Raw genomic sequence first — 20,900 nt, 5'->3', positions numbered from 1 at the left:
TCTCTCTCTCTGGTGAATGTCAACTTCGAGAAGTAGGCTTTTTTATGGAACCGACGTAAGTAAAAGTAATGTAACGTATTTAAGACATCTCTCGATAGAATATAAGTACCAAATCAGGTACAGCTGGTGCATCGTGGCTATTTGAAATGCGGTCTAGGAGTTTGTTAGGAGGAAAATGCCTCATTTGCTGTTTGATTGGATATACGGAAATTGGTTGTATAAAATGGATTGCTTCATGACTTCCAATCATAGTGTTCATCATTCAGGGTGATCGCCTGTGGAACATAAAAAACAATGTAGAATTACAGTTCGCTTGCCCTGTCTTTAAAGTTCATCCGACTCCATACGAAATCCGTTGTGTATTTTATACAACAAACTCGAATAGACCCTTTAAACTCACGTAGTTAGGTCAGCTTAGTGTGTTTGTATGAAGTCATGGACAATCCGAAGACGAAAATGATATCTGCACGGCTCAGATATTCATTTATTTTCTGTTTCACGGATGATATATATATATATATGTATATAGATAATTTACCATTAAAAAACTTAAACTACGAAGTTATGATTACTTCACGAACGTGTCACTTTTTCGACCCTGTAAGGAAATATGGGCCCTAGCCCTAACTATGATAGTCTTCATAATTAAGGGCACTGGACGTAGAAAGAATGAAAGTCATGAAACCAAATCGCGGCGACGCGTATGTATCGCCAATGTCGGAGACTCCTTTCACATGCGCAATTTATTCAATACACCAGCATGGATGACTTCTAAATTCCCTCCTGCTATCTTGTTTGCATCAAAATCGATCTTCCAAGCATTACTTTTGGGTGCGATTTTCGGTCGAGCCCATCAAAGGAAGAGATATATTTCTGTCTACCTCTACTGTAAACTTGAAAGTGTGTCGATCGCTGTGATTGGCTATCTTCTGCGAACTCGCGATCAGTTGAAACATTTCAATAATGGATGTACTATTTGCATGTGCATAGAAGGAGACTGTTGATCGTAATATTCGAGGAAACCTTAAGGAATGCTATAGTATGATCATATTTATTACCATACGTATTGGTGTAGTACGCCTGCGAAGAGGTGTTCGGCCTTTGTCTTTTGAAGTGTGAGAATTCGCGCGCGATGGAGCGCACACGGAACACGCTAGCTTTCGCATTTCCGTCATGCCTGAATGCAGATAAAATTTACGGAGCAGGGTTCGTTAATTTTGACGGTCTTCCAGTGCGATGGATGATGACCGCCGAACCTAAATTGATGTCGATAACTCAATACGCGCCGCACGTCTGTAAAGTGTTTTGATTCATCGATGTTGAATTTAAACCACGTGACGGTTGGTGACTAAAAATGAAGAGAATTAGCGACCTCTAGAGTGAATGAAGCGATCGAACTTAGTAGGTTTCACATGACATCGGATAACCGTTCAGATATTTACTATGTTAATGTGATGATCTCACAATCTCTGGCTTGTGTAAATGACAATAATCAGTCAAGGATGGCAGTGAACATGAATTTCATAAGTACTCATTTTCGATCAATCTTGAACTGACCATGTTATCTCTCGACTACGTATTTACCAAGAAGCGCATTATCAATAACATGTCCCTGTGTGATACCCATTTTCCAAACCGATGCTAAGGCATCAGAAAAAATTCACGACGTGATGCATCGCGGAAGTGATCATTGAAACGGGCGATAAAATCACGTGACGATCATTGGTCAATTACTGTCAGAACAAGGAGGGGAGCGTGTTTGAATTCACTGGATACAATCGAGAATGGTACTTTGATCGGAAGAATGGGTAAGATAACTTGCAATCAAAGAAAGCGAACATTTTATATTATAAATTTATAATATTATTATTTTCATGGTATGCAATTTTTTTAATCGCAAATATCGATCTTGCGACACACTGTTACGCAACACTGATCATCAGGATTTTTCCAAACGAGCCTTCATATTTGTTCCAAAATCAGATGTTTACTATCCCAAGACCTTGTGTGTCGATCTTTATCAAATTTATGGATGAAATTACACGATTGAGAAATCAAAATCTATGCCTTATCATATTTACCGTCCTGCTTAAATCTTTTCAAGATGAACTCTTCAAAGGTTCCTGAGACATAAAGGCCATGATTATCTCATGGTGTCTGGATGATGACAAAAATTGTTTCAGAATAATATTTTGTTTTACTCATGACAAATTTACCAACTTTAAGTGATAATTAATACATTTCTACAAACCTCAATAAGTGGAAAAGAACGACACAAGTTGTGGTGCTAAGTCCTGTGTATGCTGACTTGCTGTTAGACTCAAATACCAAAAGCACTGACCTCAAGTAAACCTAGTGATTTGACCAAAGATAAAGTACAGTAATTCCAGCCTTTGTCGCAGAATACAGAATAGATACCCCCAGCCCTACTTAAGGTAGAATGTGCCTCGGGGACAGATATTCGGACTCTCAAACTTTTACAATTCTTTTTCTGATATACCACTTGTGAGGGTTCATTTTAAAGCTCTTGGTGCAAAAAAAAACACAACCTTGTCACTGTTTGAATTTCAAATAACGGTAAATCGAGTACTTTGTTTCTCTTGTACTAAATTTTGCGCGGTGACCCCAAATTTTTATTCTTGATTTTGAAAGAGAATGGTTGAACGACTTCTTGAGGAAAATTTGAGTAAAAGTTTAAGTCTTTCAGTTTCGAGGCGCGAACTACCTTAAAGGACGGACGAATATAGGAAGTGGTAAAATAATTTATGGTATTTATCGGCAATAAATAAATTAACGACTTTCTGAAACAGCCGGCCGTCACGTACGAAACAGCGTGGGTTTTTGTTTTAATTTTATAAACGATCAATTTGAATTCATGATTTATGTTGCGAAGATTGTTCATGTCACGACGAACATCGACATTTCCTTTTTGCTGTAACAAAATTATAACATTTTTTTTCCTGGGGCACAATTAAGGTAGAACAAGCCTCGGGGACAGATGTTCGGACTCTCAAACTTTTACAATTCTTTTCTGATCTACCACTTATGGGGGCTCATTTTAAAGCTCTTGGTGTGAAAAAAATCTTTTCACTGGATTTATCGAAATTCAAAAATATTATTTTTCTCCATAGTTTTAGAAAAGGGATTGCGGCCATTTTGAATTTTAAATATCGGTAAATCTTGGGTAATTTATTTCTCTAGTATCAAACCCTGCATGGTTACCCCGATTTTTATTGTTGATTTAGAAAGAGAATAATTGAAAGATTCCTTGAGGAAATTTTAAGCAAAAGTTAAAGTCTTCACTTTTTAGGCGCATACTACCTTAAGAACAGAATTTTAAGTCAATGTGGTCTACAGGGCTGTAGTACGTGCATACGGTACACAACATTCTATTGTAAGCTGTGCATGCGTACTGAATGACTCTAGCAACATCATGAACCTCGAAAGCTGCAGAATTAGGCCAGCTTGCCATGTGTTAAAGATGTACACCACCACTGGGTTGAACTTCAAACTTAGGAAGGTTGAATTTGGTCGGTCATGTGTCTATTGTGCGAATGATAATACGAGGCAAACGATGAGATCCCTCCGTCACAAAATATACCTTCGCTTCATTGAGCCATTCTGTGAAGCACAGAAAGTTAAGGCGACGAACGATCATCATATCATATTGACCAAACCGTAAACCGGTTACTGTGCCGAAGAAATATTTTTCGATCGATAACTGGGTAGGACATTCAACCCTAAGGCTGTACTAACATATTCAAACGCGAGCAAAATGCCAGTGGCCAAAGACCGAACGGAGCGCCACTTCTTGCCAAAACAGAAAACAAATCAATCGACATTGACTTTGAAAGATTGTATTGGACCAATATTCCATGACTTTAAATTACATTCGCAATACGTAACTGCAGATTGTAGCCCAAAGCTAGCGCACTGATCACCTCTGAGACTGGATATCCATAAAGAAAAATTTCACAGTCGACGGCTGGATAATCGTTTGATTACACTGGGGGAAAGTAATGACGTGTGTAACAGATGCCGTCGTTGAAAATATGCACATCTCGATTCCCATAACGCTGGCCAAATCCAATTAAAGTTGTTTTGGAACAACTCAAGACGGGAGGAGTATATCAGAAGGTGAAGGCAGTACATTCAATCATTTTTTTACATCCATACTTCGTCAAAAATAACAACGTTAACGTGAGCACCCATTTTTTCTCAACTGTCAGTCGGAATAATCTCGGCTCAGTGACTGCAAGAGGGCGTTGTGTCTCGCTAAGAATCAGATGCGAACAGATTTTCTTACAGCTATCGATATCGTAAATTACAGACACCAAATATTACATGTAGTTCGTTTATATTTTGGTTTTTGGTTTTTTTTGAAGTAGCTGGCGAACTACTCCTCGCAACTTCACATCTATTTGAGTATGACGAATAACAGCTTGAGTATGAACGAACTTTAATGAGCGGTATTATATGTGTTGCGTCTCGACTCCGGCTGAATAAAGCAAAGTGCACGGTGCTGTTGCCCCTAATGCAATGATTTGCTTCGGAGATTCTGTCACCATCGACTTCAACTTATTTTCACAAAGAGATGAGTTACAAACCCATACTCCGTATCGAAATTCAGACTTCGGTCTTTGAAACAAAGCGGAATGTTTCAGATAAAGTTTAGACAGGTACGTTCAAATGCACTGACTAGGCAATTTTCGAATATGCTAGTTTAGGGCAGTGCTAAAATAGTATTTTAGCATCGGTGGAATGAGCTCTCGTCCAATCAGAATGGTGTATGGCAACATGATATGATATAATATGATATCCTTTATCTACATTGACAAAAGAGCTAAATTTAAAGGAACCTCATTTTTTTACAATTCTTTAATGATCCCCTCTTGATGGGGGGGGGGTCGTTTTAAAGCTTTAAAAGTAAGCAAAATTTTCACCGTCTTTCCCCCACAGGGTAACTCTGGGATGGCGGCCATCTATATGTCAAATATCGATAAATGTCAGGCAATTTGTTTTTCTAGTACCAAAATTTGCACGGTGACCCCTAATTTTTATGCTTGATTTTGGTAAGAGGGCGATTAAAGTTTCACTGAGGAAAGTTTGGGGCAAAAGTTAAAATCTTTCACTTCCGAGGCGCGTGCAACCTTAAATTGGTAACGTCTGTCCACGACTTGCCAAAAGATGTATTACAGACTCAGAATGGAAAGCGCTCATCCATCTGTTGGCTGTACAGGAATCAAACACAATAAACTGTTGAATTAAAACAAATCTCTGTAATGTCGCGCTTTGAGCATTAGATCAACGGAGCAAACGTGGCGGACTTTCATTCTTCTGTACATTCGATGAAGTTGAAAGCGATGTATATGGTGGGGGGAGGGCATCAGCACTGTCTAGCAAATTAAGAGAACTCAATATGCTCATTAAGTGCACAAATGTGTAAATATTATAATCATAAACAAATATACTTGATTCATAGTAATTGGGTAATGCCATCGAAATATCTAAGTACGACAATGTCTAGGGTGAACACGATTGGAACTAATTTGGGATAATTGGATATTGTATTAATGTCTGTTTAATCTGCAAATATAAGCTCATCTGCTTTTCTCATTAAACAATGCACTTGTTTTTATGAGGATTTGTAATATTGCAACAGTAAAGAGCACACAACACTTTTTTAGAAATTTGAAAATTATAAAGATCCCATTCTCCCAAATTAGTTCCAATTGTGTTGGTGGTAGAATCAATAGCAACAGTTTCTATAATGAATTACTCTTTCAGATAGAAAAACAAGCTAACGAAAGCGACTAAACAATTACTGGAATGTCTTTCATGATACAAATAACCAAGAAAAGTAAAACAAACAAAAATAGCCAGTACAGTTTGCCCTGAAGAGAAGGGAGGTCAAATATCGAACAACAGTGTTAAGAATGAAGTGCCCATTTGTCAAGTAAACTGTAAGATTGTCTTTTCTCTACTTCAGTGGAGATTGAACATTCCTTTGATGTAAAACCGACTCTTTTATGCTCGTTGACGACGGCTTAGTCCTAACATCATTTCCAGCATCGATGCTGTTGGCGCGCCGACGTGATTACTGCTGACGAGTTACGCCAGATACCCTTGACAACTTTATAGCTGGGATTTGTTTTCCACTGACTACACGTCAGTTCAGTAAGCAATCGGTGTAATTTTTAAGGGTTATTATAATATTCTGAATCCACGCCATGTGATTGGTTGAAGCTATAGGGTTTAAATTCTGAACTAGAAGACGCTGACCCTGGACGGTGAATGATACACTAAGGTCATTTAAAGAAAATTCTTTGTTTGCCGTCATTGGATTTTTAAAAACCTTCCAGCCAGCTAGGGAAAACAATAAACACAGACAAAAAACACAAGTGAATTAACATAAGCTCAATTTTCATTTGGTTTCATTTGGTAAAATAGTATGTACATGCATGTATGTGTATACATTTGTTTGTTTGTTTGCATGTTTGTTATGTATTCAACGTTTTGTGATATGTATGTCTGTTTGTTTATTATTATGTATTTGTATGCTTGTTCGTATATTTGTCGATTTTTGTTTGTTTGTTTGTTTGTTTATTAGCTTACGTGTGTGAACACGTGGGCTAATGTCATAGCAATGTCTGTCTGTCTCTCAGTATGTGTGTGTGAGTGAGTGTGTGTGTCTGTCTGTCTGTCTGTCTGTTTACACGATAACTCAAAAACGCCTGAACGGATTCAAGTCAGATTTGGTACACAGGTACCATATGCTAATTGCAACAACTGATTAGATTTTGGTTAGTGTGGCTTGCAAATTAATGAAGTTATGCAATATCATTTTTTCCGTACAATGGTTGCCCTACGGAGACGGTAATAACAGTGTAGACATATATCAAGAATACTACAATACTACACAAATTTCATGAAATTTTTCACAGATGACAATCTCAGAACATTATCGTGATATTGTGAGTGTCATGTCAATTATATGCTCATTTGCATATTTTTTTGTTATTGGTGAGATAATTCTGAAATTCCTGCACCGAACTTGATGATACTTGCAACAATTGTGATCTGATATATATCTAATTATACTTAGAAGCATTGGCAGTGTCAAGTTAATAAATAGCTCATTTGCATATTTTATGAAGTTTTGTAATTAGTCATATAACTCCGACATAACTGCACCAAATGTGATGAAATCTGCTGCAGATACTGATCCGACTGATATCTAACTGTGGTGTAAAGCATTTAGTAGTGTGAAGTTAATTAAGGGTTCATTTGCATATTTAATGAACTTTGTAATTAGGTATATAACTCTGAAATTACGGCACGCAAGTCAGTGAAATCAGGTACAGATATTGTTCTGATAAATATCTAATTGTACTGAGAAGCATTTGGCAGTGTCAAGTTAACAAATAGGTCATTTGCATATTTTATGAAGTTTTGTAATTAGTCATATAACTCCAAAATAACTGCACCAAATGTGATGAAATCTGCTGCAGATACTGATCCGACAGATATCTAATTGTGGTGTAAAGCATTTAGTTGTGGGGAGTTAATTAAGGGTTCATTTGCATATTTAATGAACTTTGTAATTAGTGATATTACTCTAAAATTACAGCATTAAATTTGATGAAACTTGCTACAGATGTTGATCTGATAAATATTCAATTGTACTGAGAAGCATTGAGCAGTGTCAAGTTAATAAATAGCTCATTTGCATATTTCATGAAGTTTTATAATTAGTCATATAACTCCGAAATAACTGCATCAAATGTGATGAAATCTGCTGCAGATACTGATCCGACAGATATCTAATTGTGGTGTAAAGCATTTAGTTGTGTGGAGTTAATTAAGGTTGCATTTGCATATTTAATGAACTTTGTAATTAGTGATATTACTCTACAATTATAGCATTAAATTTGATGAAACTTGCTACAGATGTTGATCTGATAGATATCCAATTGTATTGAGAAGCATTGAGCAGTGTCAAGTTAATAAATAACTCATTTGCATATTTTATGAAGTTTTATAATTAGTCATATAACTCCGAAATAACTGCATCAAATGTGATGAAAACTGCTTCATATACTGATCCGACAGATATCTGACTGTGTTGTAAAGCATTTAGTAGTGTGAAGTTAATTAAGGGTTCATTTGCATATTTAATAAACTTTGTAATTAGGTATATAACTCTGAAATTACGGCACCAAATTTGGTGAAACCTGCTACAGATATTGATCTGATAAATATTTAATTGTGCTATGAAACATTGAACAGTGTCAAGTTAATTTAGGGCTCATTTGCATATTTAATGAACTTTGTAATTAGTGATATTACTCTAAAATTACAGAATTAAATTTAATGAAACGTGCTACAAATGTTGATCTGATGGATATCTAATTGTCCCATGAAGCATTGAGCAGTGTCAAGTTAATTAACAGCTCATTTGCATATTAAATAAAGTTTTGTAATCAGTGATTAAACTCTGAGAGTACTGTGCGAAGTTGATAAAACCAGCTCGTCAATTCCGCTCAGCACCTCACGACAACAACAACACGTAACCGCTTCACGCCTTAAACAATACCCGTTGCGACTCTGTCTATGTTTCTCTGTGTATTAATGAACCTGTTGTAAAACACGTGAGCATATTCAGTTCACATCTGGTTTTTTGCTTGTTGGTATGCTTGTTTATTTGATTTTTCCTGGTTCCCCTGTGGTTTAACTTCAGCAGAGCGGAAGCTTGCATTCATTAATCACTTCGAATCACTTCATTCAATGACCGTACTTTTCGATGGAAGATGTTCAACCCGAAAGATTTTTCAGATTACGATATGAATACATTTAGCCGAAAGCGCTTAAAACGATCACGGCGCAACCCAGGCCAACGAAACGAACGCCAACGTCGTATGTAGTTACATGATTAGCTTTATTCGTTCCTTCAAACTGCCCAGGTCAAAAGCGTGCTAGATGAGAACAGTACTTTTTTGCGAAAATGCAACATCTATATATTAAAAAGGGTTAGGGAAAGAAACTTCAGTAAACAAGCCCATAGATAATTTTTTTCACATTCCTAATTGAATAACGCTCTGGGTGTTTTAGTTTGAAGAAATGATTCTTGACAGCGCTTCACCACCGTGACTGGTCACCCAGTGCCACGCTTGATGGTGTACCGCCGTCGCTATTACACAGGTGGGCCAGTAACTTTCAATTTGTCACAAGTATTATTACGTATTCGAAGGATATTTATGCCATGCAAACGACGGTTACATTTATCCATTTACGGTGGGAAATTTACGTTTCGAAGGAGCTGGTTCATGGAGTCATGCCTGCGGCTCCAGTTTTTTGAAAATGATTATTGGTGGCGCCATTGCTTTTCCTCGTTTCCGTGTGTCCTTTTCAGATTGAAAGCGAGAGCGGACAATCGATTTTGGAGCTGATTCGTGTAGTCATACAAGGAGCGACGTCAATCTGATAACAGGACGGGAACATTTCTAAATTCTGCCCATATTTTGCTGCCAATTATCGTAGCTATTTTAGCTCGTTCTGCCGAGCTCAATTCTAATCTCCCAGATACAAAACTTAATCTACTTTGATTGATTTTACAGTCAAGTTAGTGCATTCGGGTAAAACTGCGAACAATCAGCAGATTAACGTTGTGTATGATTTTGTGCAGGTGTAGATTATGAAAATAATACACAATCGTTGGTCTTCTCCAGCCTTGCCTTGGCTTCATGTTGGTACTAAACCGCTACTTTCATGACAAATTCTTTCAGATTCAATAGTTTTAATAAATATAATATGCTTAATACCGGAGAGAGAGAGAGAGAGAGAGAGAGAGAGAGAGAGAGAGAGAGAGAGAGAGAGAGAGAGAGAGAAAGAGAAAGAGAGAGTACACTGAAGTATTTCAAGCATTATGTAGGTGGCATATGATGTAGTCTGGCAATTATAAAGCTTTTCATTTACTTTGTTGTTGTTCGCTTTTGTCAAAAGACTGGTGAGAAAGACATATAGTTATAATGACGTAGTCTTCATTGATTCGTACTTAAAGGCACATGAGCTGCAACTTTTGACATTATTTTCATGATTTTATATTTAGATTAAAATTAGTTCATAATAGTGTTCTCACTCAAAGATCTTTACCAACAGAGTGTGATCGCATGGGGAGGTTTCAGTGAGACAAATAATAAACGGCTGCAGCACCCAAATATGGCCGCCTCCATACAACTACATGATAAACAGCGTAAATGGCAACCCACTGAAAGGACGGGAAAGGGATTCACTCCACTTTGACAAAAAAATTTCCGTTTTTTACATAACATGGTAAGATTTTGAAAATGGCGACAAATTTAAAATGAACAAAAATCTGTTCAATTTCTTGCCTATTCTGCCATATGCAAATGTTGTTGAGGTATACATAGTTAATGACTATATCGTTCAATTTGCAGATTGCAATTAATATCTGAGGAAATCGGAGGGACCTTGACGATGGACAAATTTCTCAGAGTGGCAGCTCATCGGCCTTTAAACCCCTTCGAATTTATGCACTGTTATTATTTCGTCCACATCCACAGACATATCAAATTGCACGGAGATTCATTCAATAAATATAGACTTTAGGCCAGGAAGAAAAAATAAATTGTTCATCGGAATCGCCGCTTCTACTTTGGCATATTTGGAATTTTTTTTTTTTTTTGATCGCGGCAAATTCTTACTTCCGCATTACAAATATTTTTAGTACTGCCGCTGGTGGCGCCCTACACTGTGTCGGGTTTTTGTGGGCACGGGATTCTGAATGAAACTTCATTCGTGTTCGGACTTAGTTGACCGCAGACACGTTGTTGTTACGTCTGAATTTGGCGAATCACGACGCAAAGTGGGTCGATTTGGCCAGAAATTTGCTCGTTTTGTAAAGGTTAGTACATGTCACATGAGTATTAATTTGATCGCCAACATTCGACGTGATGGCCAACAGTTCCAGAGATGCTATTCAGTGCAGTGTTTGTCCTGATATTACGTTCGGCGATTTGTTCAACAAAATCGTGACAGCAGGTGGACTGTGCATCCGATTGAATGAAAATTGCATCGAAAGTATAAACATTTACGGCAATGACAAAACACATGGTTGCGTCGATGTTAAAGTACGATCTGAATGATGACTATACAACTTCACTCCGATCACAGTACAGTGTTGTTAGACCATTATGTAAAATGTGTATATATAGACAGTGGTAAAGAGGCCAAAACATGGGGCCAAAGTAAAATGAAAAAACTCAGATGCTAGGTCCCACCAGGACAATATTAAAGGACAATACTGAATTGTTGAATTTCGGTGATTTGCTGTACATTTCAGTTTTACTCTGAGAGAATGTTGAAATGCTCAGAATATGTTGTGCAAACACTAACTGTGAATGTAATGGCCTATGTTATTGTTGGGAAATATAGTATTGAATTCAGTTACCAGCATCAGTGTTTCTTGTCTGAGATATTTCTGATAAAAAGGGAAACAATTATCTTGTTTTGTCTGCATCGGTGCAAAAATGCCACCGCGTTTACCTTCGGCCTAAAAAAAAAAAAAAAAAAAAAAATTTCGCTCGCCGCTCCTGGGACTTGGTCCAAAAAATCCGATGAACAAGATTTTTTTTTCTCTGGCCTTACAGCTGAAATGCGGTTTGGCTAATAGATGGCCTCTTGTCAGCCTTGCTGCATCACTCGAAGTCTGGAATGACACTCATCTAAATGCGTTCTTACCGTGCAGGTACATAACCCAAGTCGTAATGTTTTATGTGCATGTACAATGACATGCTTTTTTGACACTCAAATATATGACAGGCAGAGCAAAAATAGCCACAATTTTGCCCTCATCAATCGACAACCCATGAGTTTTAAACAAAGTCAAAGGTCATATGGAAAGAAACGCAAGGGAATATTGTTTCGTATATTACCTAGGTTCTATGATATTGCAGTATCAATTACGGCGCCTGACAGCTTCAAATGACCAAAGACCTATCGTAAGTGATTACCCTGTAATTCCTTGATTTCGAGACCTTTTCCTGTACAGTGCTTTAACTCTAAAGCCCGTTAAAATGAACAAGACTTTCATTTTTCTTCAATCACACCGTTACGGTTTCTCGTATTTTTCGCCGACGCATGCGTTTTTCTGTTGATCTAAGAAACCGGTGTGTGCTATTTGATCGGTAACACTCCAAAATCTTTCGAATTTTATGTTCTCCTAAAGCCTACTGTCGCTGAATGTCAAAGAAGACCAACATAGGGTTCCGTTTTTTTTTTCTCTTGAACATATATGTCTGTCCTCACCTGAGAGATATAGCGCCCGTTTATTATATACGGCCTTGGAAATTGCGATCTGTTTCTGGCAACGCACGGCAAGAAGGGGGTAATAAACGGACGTTATATTCAGAATAAGGACGAGGTAATAGGTGTATTGTAACTCTCCAGATGCTCATGGTGTTCCTTGTAATTGTTATTGTTTTGGTACATGCACTGCAACAGAACACACAGAGGTGTGCCGATCGAGTTGTACACAGCGTCACAACGGTGCCACTTTGTTGACAAAAAAAACAAAAAAATCACCGGACCATACAGAATGATGTCCTCGGTTTAACTTGAATCTTTGTTGTCAATTGACTCAATGGAATGGGAGACGAAAAGCGTTTAGACAGCAGGAAAAATCGGCATTACAACAATTACAGAATGAATAAATACATGGGGATAATTCAAAGTTTAGTGAACGTTTACAAATGTTCCTTGTAGAACTGCCTTATTAAAAGCATCTAGCTCCCGCTCCACCATGCGTATTCTCATTTTGATTTTTGTCGCCTGGGCAATAGACGTATACCTCTAATACTCTCGTCAAGTTGGTTCCAGGTGCTTGAATTTTGTTCAATGACTGTCGCTAAAATTTTTATTCTGCTTTTTCCTTCTGGATGTTAAAGCTACGTCTAAAACACTAAAAAATGATGCAATATAATATGTGTTTCTATTCGCAGGCGGGCATTCTGTCGATTTATATGCTAACAAGGACGCAACCCGCAATGCCTTGTGCGAAGTTTACTGGGTGAATTGTACGAAGCAGTCAAAGAGGTGCAACTTCGTTCATAGAAACAGAGTAACATCATAGACAGAGTGGCAACAGCTATTGTTTATGGCGTAAAGCGGTTACGTAAGCAATCCATGTTTGCCTCGCCTCACGAAGCTCTTGGCTCTCTTTTCCGAAGAGTGCCGACCATGCACCCTTCGGTAATTTTCGGATTTTCACCAATTGTTAAGCGAAAGTATGTTCGACAAAGTTTGTGTTGTTCTTGTCGTGTGGTGCTGATCGGAATTGATGTGCTGGCAAAAACGGGAGTGTTTTGAGCTTCAGGAAAGTGGGTTTTACCGTTTTAAAAATTCCTCTCATATTTTTATGAATATATAATGAGTGTGTTTGAACCAAATTTGAAAGTCTTTTATCGATACTGTCTGGTTTTACTCAATGGTTTACGGTCAGTTATACCCTCTTTTACACGTGCGTCAAGAAAGGACATGTTTATGAAACTGCTGGCGTGTTATGTTTTGATTGGCGTGAAGCAGTGTTTCTGGCCTGAGAGCTCACAAAGTAACTATGGTTGCTACGCGACTGGCAGTACGATGCCATCTCGTCGTATTTTTCGCATAATCTCGTGTAATTATCAACCACAAACAAAGCCTCCAAAAAGTTTAACACCTTTGAAGCTCATTTTAATATGAAAAGCCAACAGTCTACCGAGACGACCATGGAACAAAAGGCATGCAAGTGTTGCCACTCTGTCCATGGTACTCTGTGATAGAAAGTAGCAAAATATTCTTTGTATTCAGATTGACGCCCTGCGTTTCATTTGAATCTTTGTTGTCCTTGACGAGCTCAAGTTTTTTTGCCGTTGGAATGCAGAATCTTGGCTCGTCGCTGATCGTGAACTTACCCTGACCTACTGTCGTTGCAAAGCTGCAGAAAACACAATGCGCATGGTCACTTTTAAAGAAGCAATTTGCTAGAGAAACCAGCGTTAAAATACCCCTCTGACGTCACTGTTCGAGCCGGTGGCGCTATTAGCTATCTTCTCAGTTCTCTTCTCGTCAAGTGATGTGTTCTGGCGATTAACATGACACTATGAATATTTGGTGTGTTGTACTGGCCGTAATTAAATGCCACATACTCATGCAGAACGAGCAAGATGACGGGACAATAGATGAGGGCGGTGACCCCTCCCAAGTCACATCAATAAGGCACTTGATAGAGAAAATCTGACGTAGGAGGGAACTAGTGTCCTGAACTAGTGTCTGCATGATAAAGTTCCCGCTCATGTGACCAGAAACGAGCTGTCGTCTGCGAATTTGAACAGACTTAGATGGTCATAGCAAGATGAGCGAGAGAAACTTTGCACTGAAGAACTTATCGATAACAAAGTTCAAGTGCATGCAGCTGAAGACGCCACAATATTTGCTATCGTTGCTTTTAATGTCCATCGAGCCGTGATCACTGCACCGTGTGACGTGGCGAACTTATCGTACAGCCACAGGGGACTCGTACTTCTTGTTTATTTGTGTCTGTTTGTTTCTGTGTATGTGTTTGTGTTTGTTTATTTGTTATTTTTAATAAAATAACAGTGAAAAGCTGTTTTGTTAGTATATGTCAATAAAGAGCAGTTTATTTATTTATTTGTTTGTTTGTTTGTTTGTTTGTTTGTTTGTTTGTTTGTCGATATGTATTTCCGATGGTTAGGCTTAGGGTTAGGCTTAAGTTAGGGTTAGGGTTAGGGTTAGACTTATTCACTCCCTCTATATATTCAGACAAGGGGAGCAACTGGGATTTCAACATCTGTATTTTCAAGTCAAGAAAAACACACCAAATAAATGCCAGACAATTGAAATATTGGGTTTGTGGCAGCATCATGTCCTGTACTTACCACATCTATCCTTTAATTCGATGGAAAGGGCAAAAATCGGCGATATTTAGGATCTTTCTCCTTTGATTCGTACAGTTTATACGGCAAAATTTAAGTGTCACACTTTGGCGGGTTAGTACGTCAGTGAAATTCAATTTGGACCAATCAGATAGCTTAGACTCACAACAATACGCCAGTTCTCAAGATACTATACCACAGCAAGATGCAGTCATGCCTGTGACTAATACGTGTTCGCAGATATCGAGAATGCAACAAAAGAGTCGTTGAGTCACTGTTCATGACAACAGATCATACTTTAAAATAATAAAGAAACCATTAAAAGATGTTAAAACAATGGGAAACTCGAGTTTCTTTGACAGCAACGTAAGGAAAATGACACGTTTTTCCAGTACTTTCTTGATTCTTTGACCCTGCTCACCCCGTTGCCTAAATAGAATAGTCTCACTCACGTCTGCCATGATTTATTTTCATTGACGGCCACGATCGATGTTTTCATCCTCTGAACATGCAGTTGCTTTTGTTTGAAGCAATTATCCTTTCATTTGTGAAGCCTTTTTTCCTGGTGACTATTACAATCACTGCTATGTTGTTGTTTTCACAAGATGTATACACTTTGATACGGGAATATTGAGTTGCCTTTCCGTGTAGGCAATATGCATGCCATGCCAGTTCACATCCATGCTCAGATCAGCAGCATACATGTACATGACGTCTTTGTTTCAAGTTTGGGGTTTTTTTTCGATGCTGAAATTTCACCAAAATGTCACTTCTGTATTCAGAGATTGTGTAATCAGTTTCTTTTGATAAAGTCGATTTGGAAAGTGATAGAAACATCCAGAGGTGTTGAAAAAATCGTGTATAAAATTAGCATAAATTAAGCGTCCGTGGCAGAAAAAATTGGGTTGCTAGAGCCCCTCCCCTAGTTTACCGCCGTTCAGTGTTGCCGAACCGGGGGCTTATAGTATACTCGGACGAGTACGGTATTGTTCGTAGTTGGAAGGTTACTGCCCGTAGTTTACTTTCGATAGCTAGAAAACTATCAGAATTGAACCAATACCAAGAACAACTTTTCCAGCCGCGGAAATTCAACCGTGGCGACAGTCTCTCTGTATTTGTTTACTTCCGGGTTTACGCTCATGTTTTTGCATTTACCACCATAGGCTCGTATATCTCACGAACTGATTGGAAATGAGTGCGTTCCGCACAGATGTATAGTTTAAGGACTCTAGTGGAACCTTCTTCTCATAAGTCAAAAGTGAATGTTGCGGCATACAAAGTTGTCGTGAACCGATTCGTTAAGGGAAAAGAACATGGCAAAATGCGCCAAAGTAAATTCATCCTGGTTCGAGCCCCACAACGGTAACGTCCCCAGTTCGGGCCAAGGCAGGGCTAACAAGCTATCTGATTGGTCCAAATTGAATTTCACTGACGTACTAACCCGCCAAAGTGTGACACTTAAATTTTGCCGTATAAACTGTACGAATCAAAGGAGAAAGATCCTAAATATCGTCGATTTTTGCCCTTTCCATCGAATTAAAGGATAGATGTGGTAAGTACAGGACATGATGCTGCCACAAACCCAATATTTCAATTGTCTGGCATTTATTTGGTGTGTTTTTCTTGACTTGAAAATACAGATGTTGAAATCCCAGTTGCTCCCCTTGTCTGAATATATAGAGGGAGTGAATAAGTCTAACCCTAAGCCTAACCCTAACCCTAACTTAAGCCTAACCCTAACCCTAACCATCGGAAATACATATCGACAAACAAACAAACAAACAAACAAACAAACAAATAAATAAATAAACTGCTCTTTATTGACATATATTAACAAAACAGCTTTTCGCTGTTATTTTATTAAAAATAACAAAATTTAATAAACAAACACAAACACAAATAAACAAGGAGTACGAGTCCCCTGTGGTACAGCGAGTACATCGTGCACAAATCATCAAAAGCCATAACAATGTAAACATTTGGTTTGTCCTAGAACACCTATCATTTTGTCTTATTTGCGCTATAGCACCAGGTTTATTATCCCTTGTAGCCTTCATCTCTCGCAAGCTTCCTTGTCTATACAAGTATACTGCTTACATACAATCTTTGCAACATGCACTGAATGTAAACGAGATGGAACTGTGTTTGGGTAATCGCATCACGCAATATTTTTTTAAATTTTTGACTTGGACTACAAATGTTATAATTGACACTCGGTCGTCATTTTCTTCAAAAACGAACAGACTGTGAATGACAAGGAAGAAAACGAAAATTTGTCTTTCGATTTGTGTCGCAATACGGGTACTCCTAAGTAGCTCTACCGTGATTGCAACGGATTAGCAGTCCTGTAAAAGTCGGCAATCGCACGTAATTTAATCACAGTATGCCCCAAGGTAGGCTCGCTTGGAAACATCCGTGATATATTTTGCTTCGAGGTATCGAAGCATGAAAGACTTTAATTAAAGATCCCATGATGAAATGAACTTTTAGAAACGGTCACATTGATGTACGGTAAGGACCGACTGCTTGCATCTGATATTGTCAGGGGAAATAAATTATAATTAAATTTTACAGTTACTTACGCAATTCTCGAATCGCAACCTTTTTTTACATTTGGTATGGTCGCTTTCTATTCAATTACTGATTTTTATAAAAGAAAATTTATCTTAACTAATCGCTTTACTCAATGCTTGCCTATGCAACATCTAATAATGACGAAACAACCGCGTTTATGTATTGCAATGGTCACATTCTATATCAAATCGTAGAAGGTTGAACCCCAAATGGTTCTTCGTACTAATTAAATTTGGGGTTTTTTTGGTTTTTCGTTATAACGGGCTCTGCATGAGAAAACGTAAGACAAAAATTTGAACTTTGAACAAAAATTAGAACGCGCCACGGGGAAAGATATTCGGACTCTCAAACCTTTACAATTCTTTTCTGATCTACTACTTGTGGGGGTTCATTTTAAACCTCTTGGTGTAAGAAAACTTTTAACTTTCTTAGTTTTCCTAAAATAATATTTTTCTCCATAGAGTTAATACAAGGATGGCGGCCATTTTTGTTTCAAACGTCGATAAATCTTGGGTAATTTGTCTCTCTAGTGGTGAACTAGTACCAAAATTCGCTCGGTGACCCCCTATTTTTATTCTTGATTTCAAATAGAATGGCTGAAATATTCCTTGAGGAAAGTTTGAGCAAATGTTTAAGTCTTTCACATTCACGAGGCGCATGCTAACCCTAAGCTGTGGCGTAAATTTCACAGCAAGACCTATATTTTTAATATTATGCGGAACGAACTCATGGCAATTCCGAACTCTTTCAACAACAGTCCCTTTGGCTATCCTGTCTCCAGTCTTTGGCAACTGCTCCCAGAATCCTAAAGAGAAAACTAGGGTAGTCTGATCGAAGCACTCGCCATTCCGAATCGTTGATCACCCAATGTCGTGTACTCTCAGTGTTCGGGGAAGCCTAGAAATCATTGTTTGGTTTTCTCCAGTAGACGTCAAGTTACGAAGAGTTACGAAGAGTAAACATATTTCATATGACATTGCTACGACACACAATTTTAAGGTCAGCCATCTCGGCCTTAATAACCTGAAATATTTTTGCATTCGTTTCTTAACTATTATATAGGCTATATTCACAGACCTGAGTACATAGGTACGTAAGTACATAAATACATACATAGATACATACATAGATACATACATACATACATATATACATACATACATACATACATACATACATACATACATGCATGCATACATACATACATACATACATACATACATACATACATACATACATACATACATACATACATACATACATACATACATACATACATACATACATACATACATACATACATACACACATATGTGGTTATGATTTAAAGATGCCGTATAATTTCATTATGTCTCTTTATTCAGTGTTTTAAAATCATGCATACTTGTTTTGTTTGTCTCTATCACTGGACGTGTCCATTTTGTTGCCATCGCCGCAATATCTTTTTGACGGTAATACATACTAACATTTACGGGCTTACTCTATAGTCACCATATACGTTCAGCACCATAATTTATGACTTTTGTCGCAGCGCATGACGGGCAAAGGCACAAGAATAACAACCGAGGGGGTTATTTTCAGATTTGATTTCTTCAGTTAAAATCCCGAACGAATTTCAAACGAAGAAAAGGGAGAGTGTCTTGCAGGCATCGACCTAAGAGAAGCATATGTAATTGAAGCTAATTTGTTTTTTGATAAAAAACGTGACCAGAGAAACAAAATAAATCTAAGTTTTCATCGTTTCATTGGAAAAGTCATCGAAAGTTATTTATATAGAACGCTGTAACTATCTTTAGCTGTCAGTAATCTCAAACTATATTTTCACAATTTGTAGCTACGAACATCAAAAAGAATACATTTCTCCTAACATCAAAGTTTAAAGATATCATTGAAACTACCACAATGGGCATTGGGCGATTATAGTTTGCTACATAGTGAGCGAACAAGAACACGAAAGAATTATCATGCTTTGATAGAGTCATGGACATTTTGATGGAGTAAGAGAGCGTTCCGATCTCGGAGTCGGTTCGTGATAAACGCACAGCATGTTTGCGGTGTGTTTTTTTCAAAGACGCTCATTTGCGCGGATTGATGGCTTCAATTACGTGTGTTTGTCAAGGTACTCTGTCACGACTGGAGAGTGATTCTGTGAATTCCCGAAACAGGGAAACCACAAGTTGTACTCAGCAAGTAATGGTAATAACTAGAACAGAAACAGCGTGAAATATGTAGGGCAAATGCCATCGATCAGCTAAAACACCAGCACGTGCACTGCACTATTTTCAATCAAATCAGACCCCTACGGTTACAATGTCCGTTAGAGGTGACACGTTTTGGTAAATTATGGTGATAACCCAATTATTGAATGAGAATTTGATGTCATGGATGATAATACAGCAACTTTGATCGGATCCAATCATGTTGCTATCACTCGAGTTCTGGCCTCGCGAGATGTATTCCCTCCATAAGCCGCCTTCCTTCGGGTTGATCTAACATATTTTTGATTTCAAAGAGAGTGGCTGAAATATTCCTTGAGGAACGTTTGAGCAAAAGTTTAAGTCTTTCACTTTCGAGGCGCATACTACATTAAGCATAGACCCTTGAGTCTCGCTTCAGAGTCTATTTACGTACGTCTAGGTACGTAAGTAAGACTATATCATGATTTTCCATCATTCTATACTTGTTATATCATCCAACAGGCGGTTAGTAACCACCGCATTACTGTAAGTCAAATAAAAGAAGAGTCTTATAGAAATTACCAGGTCAAGTCAGGGTCTCTGCTCACCTTCTTCCGATTTCAGATCTGGAGGTTTCAGTTGGTCGGTCTTGTCCGGATCTTGAACTCGCCATCGTTTGAATGTCCTAATGTGGGCAACTTGCTTCAGCGACGGCAATATCATTGCTTCCCGAACCTCTTATGCAAATACCTATGAATACCGATGACGTAAGCGCGTTCATACATTTTCACTTGATGTTATGAAATTCGAACCAATGTATTCTGAATGAATCAGTATTAGTTTACTTCAATTACTGGAATGATTTTCATGCACAGAGGAGTCTGGTTTGAGAGAGAGAGAGAGAGAGAGAGAGAGAGAGAGATTATTCCTAAGGGTTATTATTTGTTGTCGAAATAGATGACGATATCTAATCAGCACGAAATAAAGTAAATTAAGGTAGTATGAGTCGCGAAAGTGAAAGTCTTAATTTTTTCTCAAACTTTGCTTAGGGAACATTTCAACCATTCTCTTTCAAAATTAGGTCTAAAACTCGGGGGTCAGGCCGAACAAAATAACTGTGCTGTTCCGATAACCCGATCTACCCTATTCTTTACCTGCCGACCCTAAACTTTTTAGAGCTACCTAAATACGGAAAAAA

At 38.0% G+C, this 20,900-nt stretch overlaps 1 protein-coding gene across 1 annotated transcript in view; it reads right to left on the bottom strand.

Moving 5' to 3' along the window:
* The window catches only part of LOC139115755 (prolactin-releasing peptide receptor-like), a 90,679-nt gene extending 70,253 nt beyond the window's left edge, over positions 1-20,426 (bottom strand). Inside the window, exon 1 of the transcript XR_011548181.1 lies at positions 20,311-20,426. The gene's annotated coding sequence lies outside the window, so the exon portion shown is untranslated. The remainder of the gene's footprint in view (positions 1-20,310) is intronic.
* Between the last annotated feature and the right edge of the window lie 474 nt (positions 20,427-20,900).

Source organism: Ptychodera flava, chromosome 17 (assembly GCF_041260155.1).
Source record: "Ptychodera flava strain L36383 chromosome 17, AS_Pfla_20210202, whole genome shotgun sequence".
In the NCBI taxonomy this organism is placed as follows: Eukaryota; Metazoa; Hemichordata; class Enteropneusta; family Ptychoderidae; genus Ptychodera; species Ptychodera flava.
Note: the sequence above shows the minus strand (reverse complement) of the source record. Positions and strands in the feature narration are given on the sequence as shown.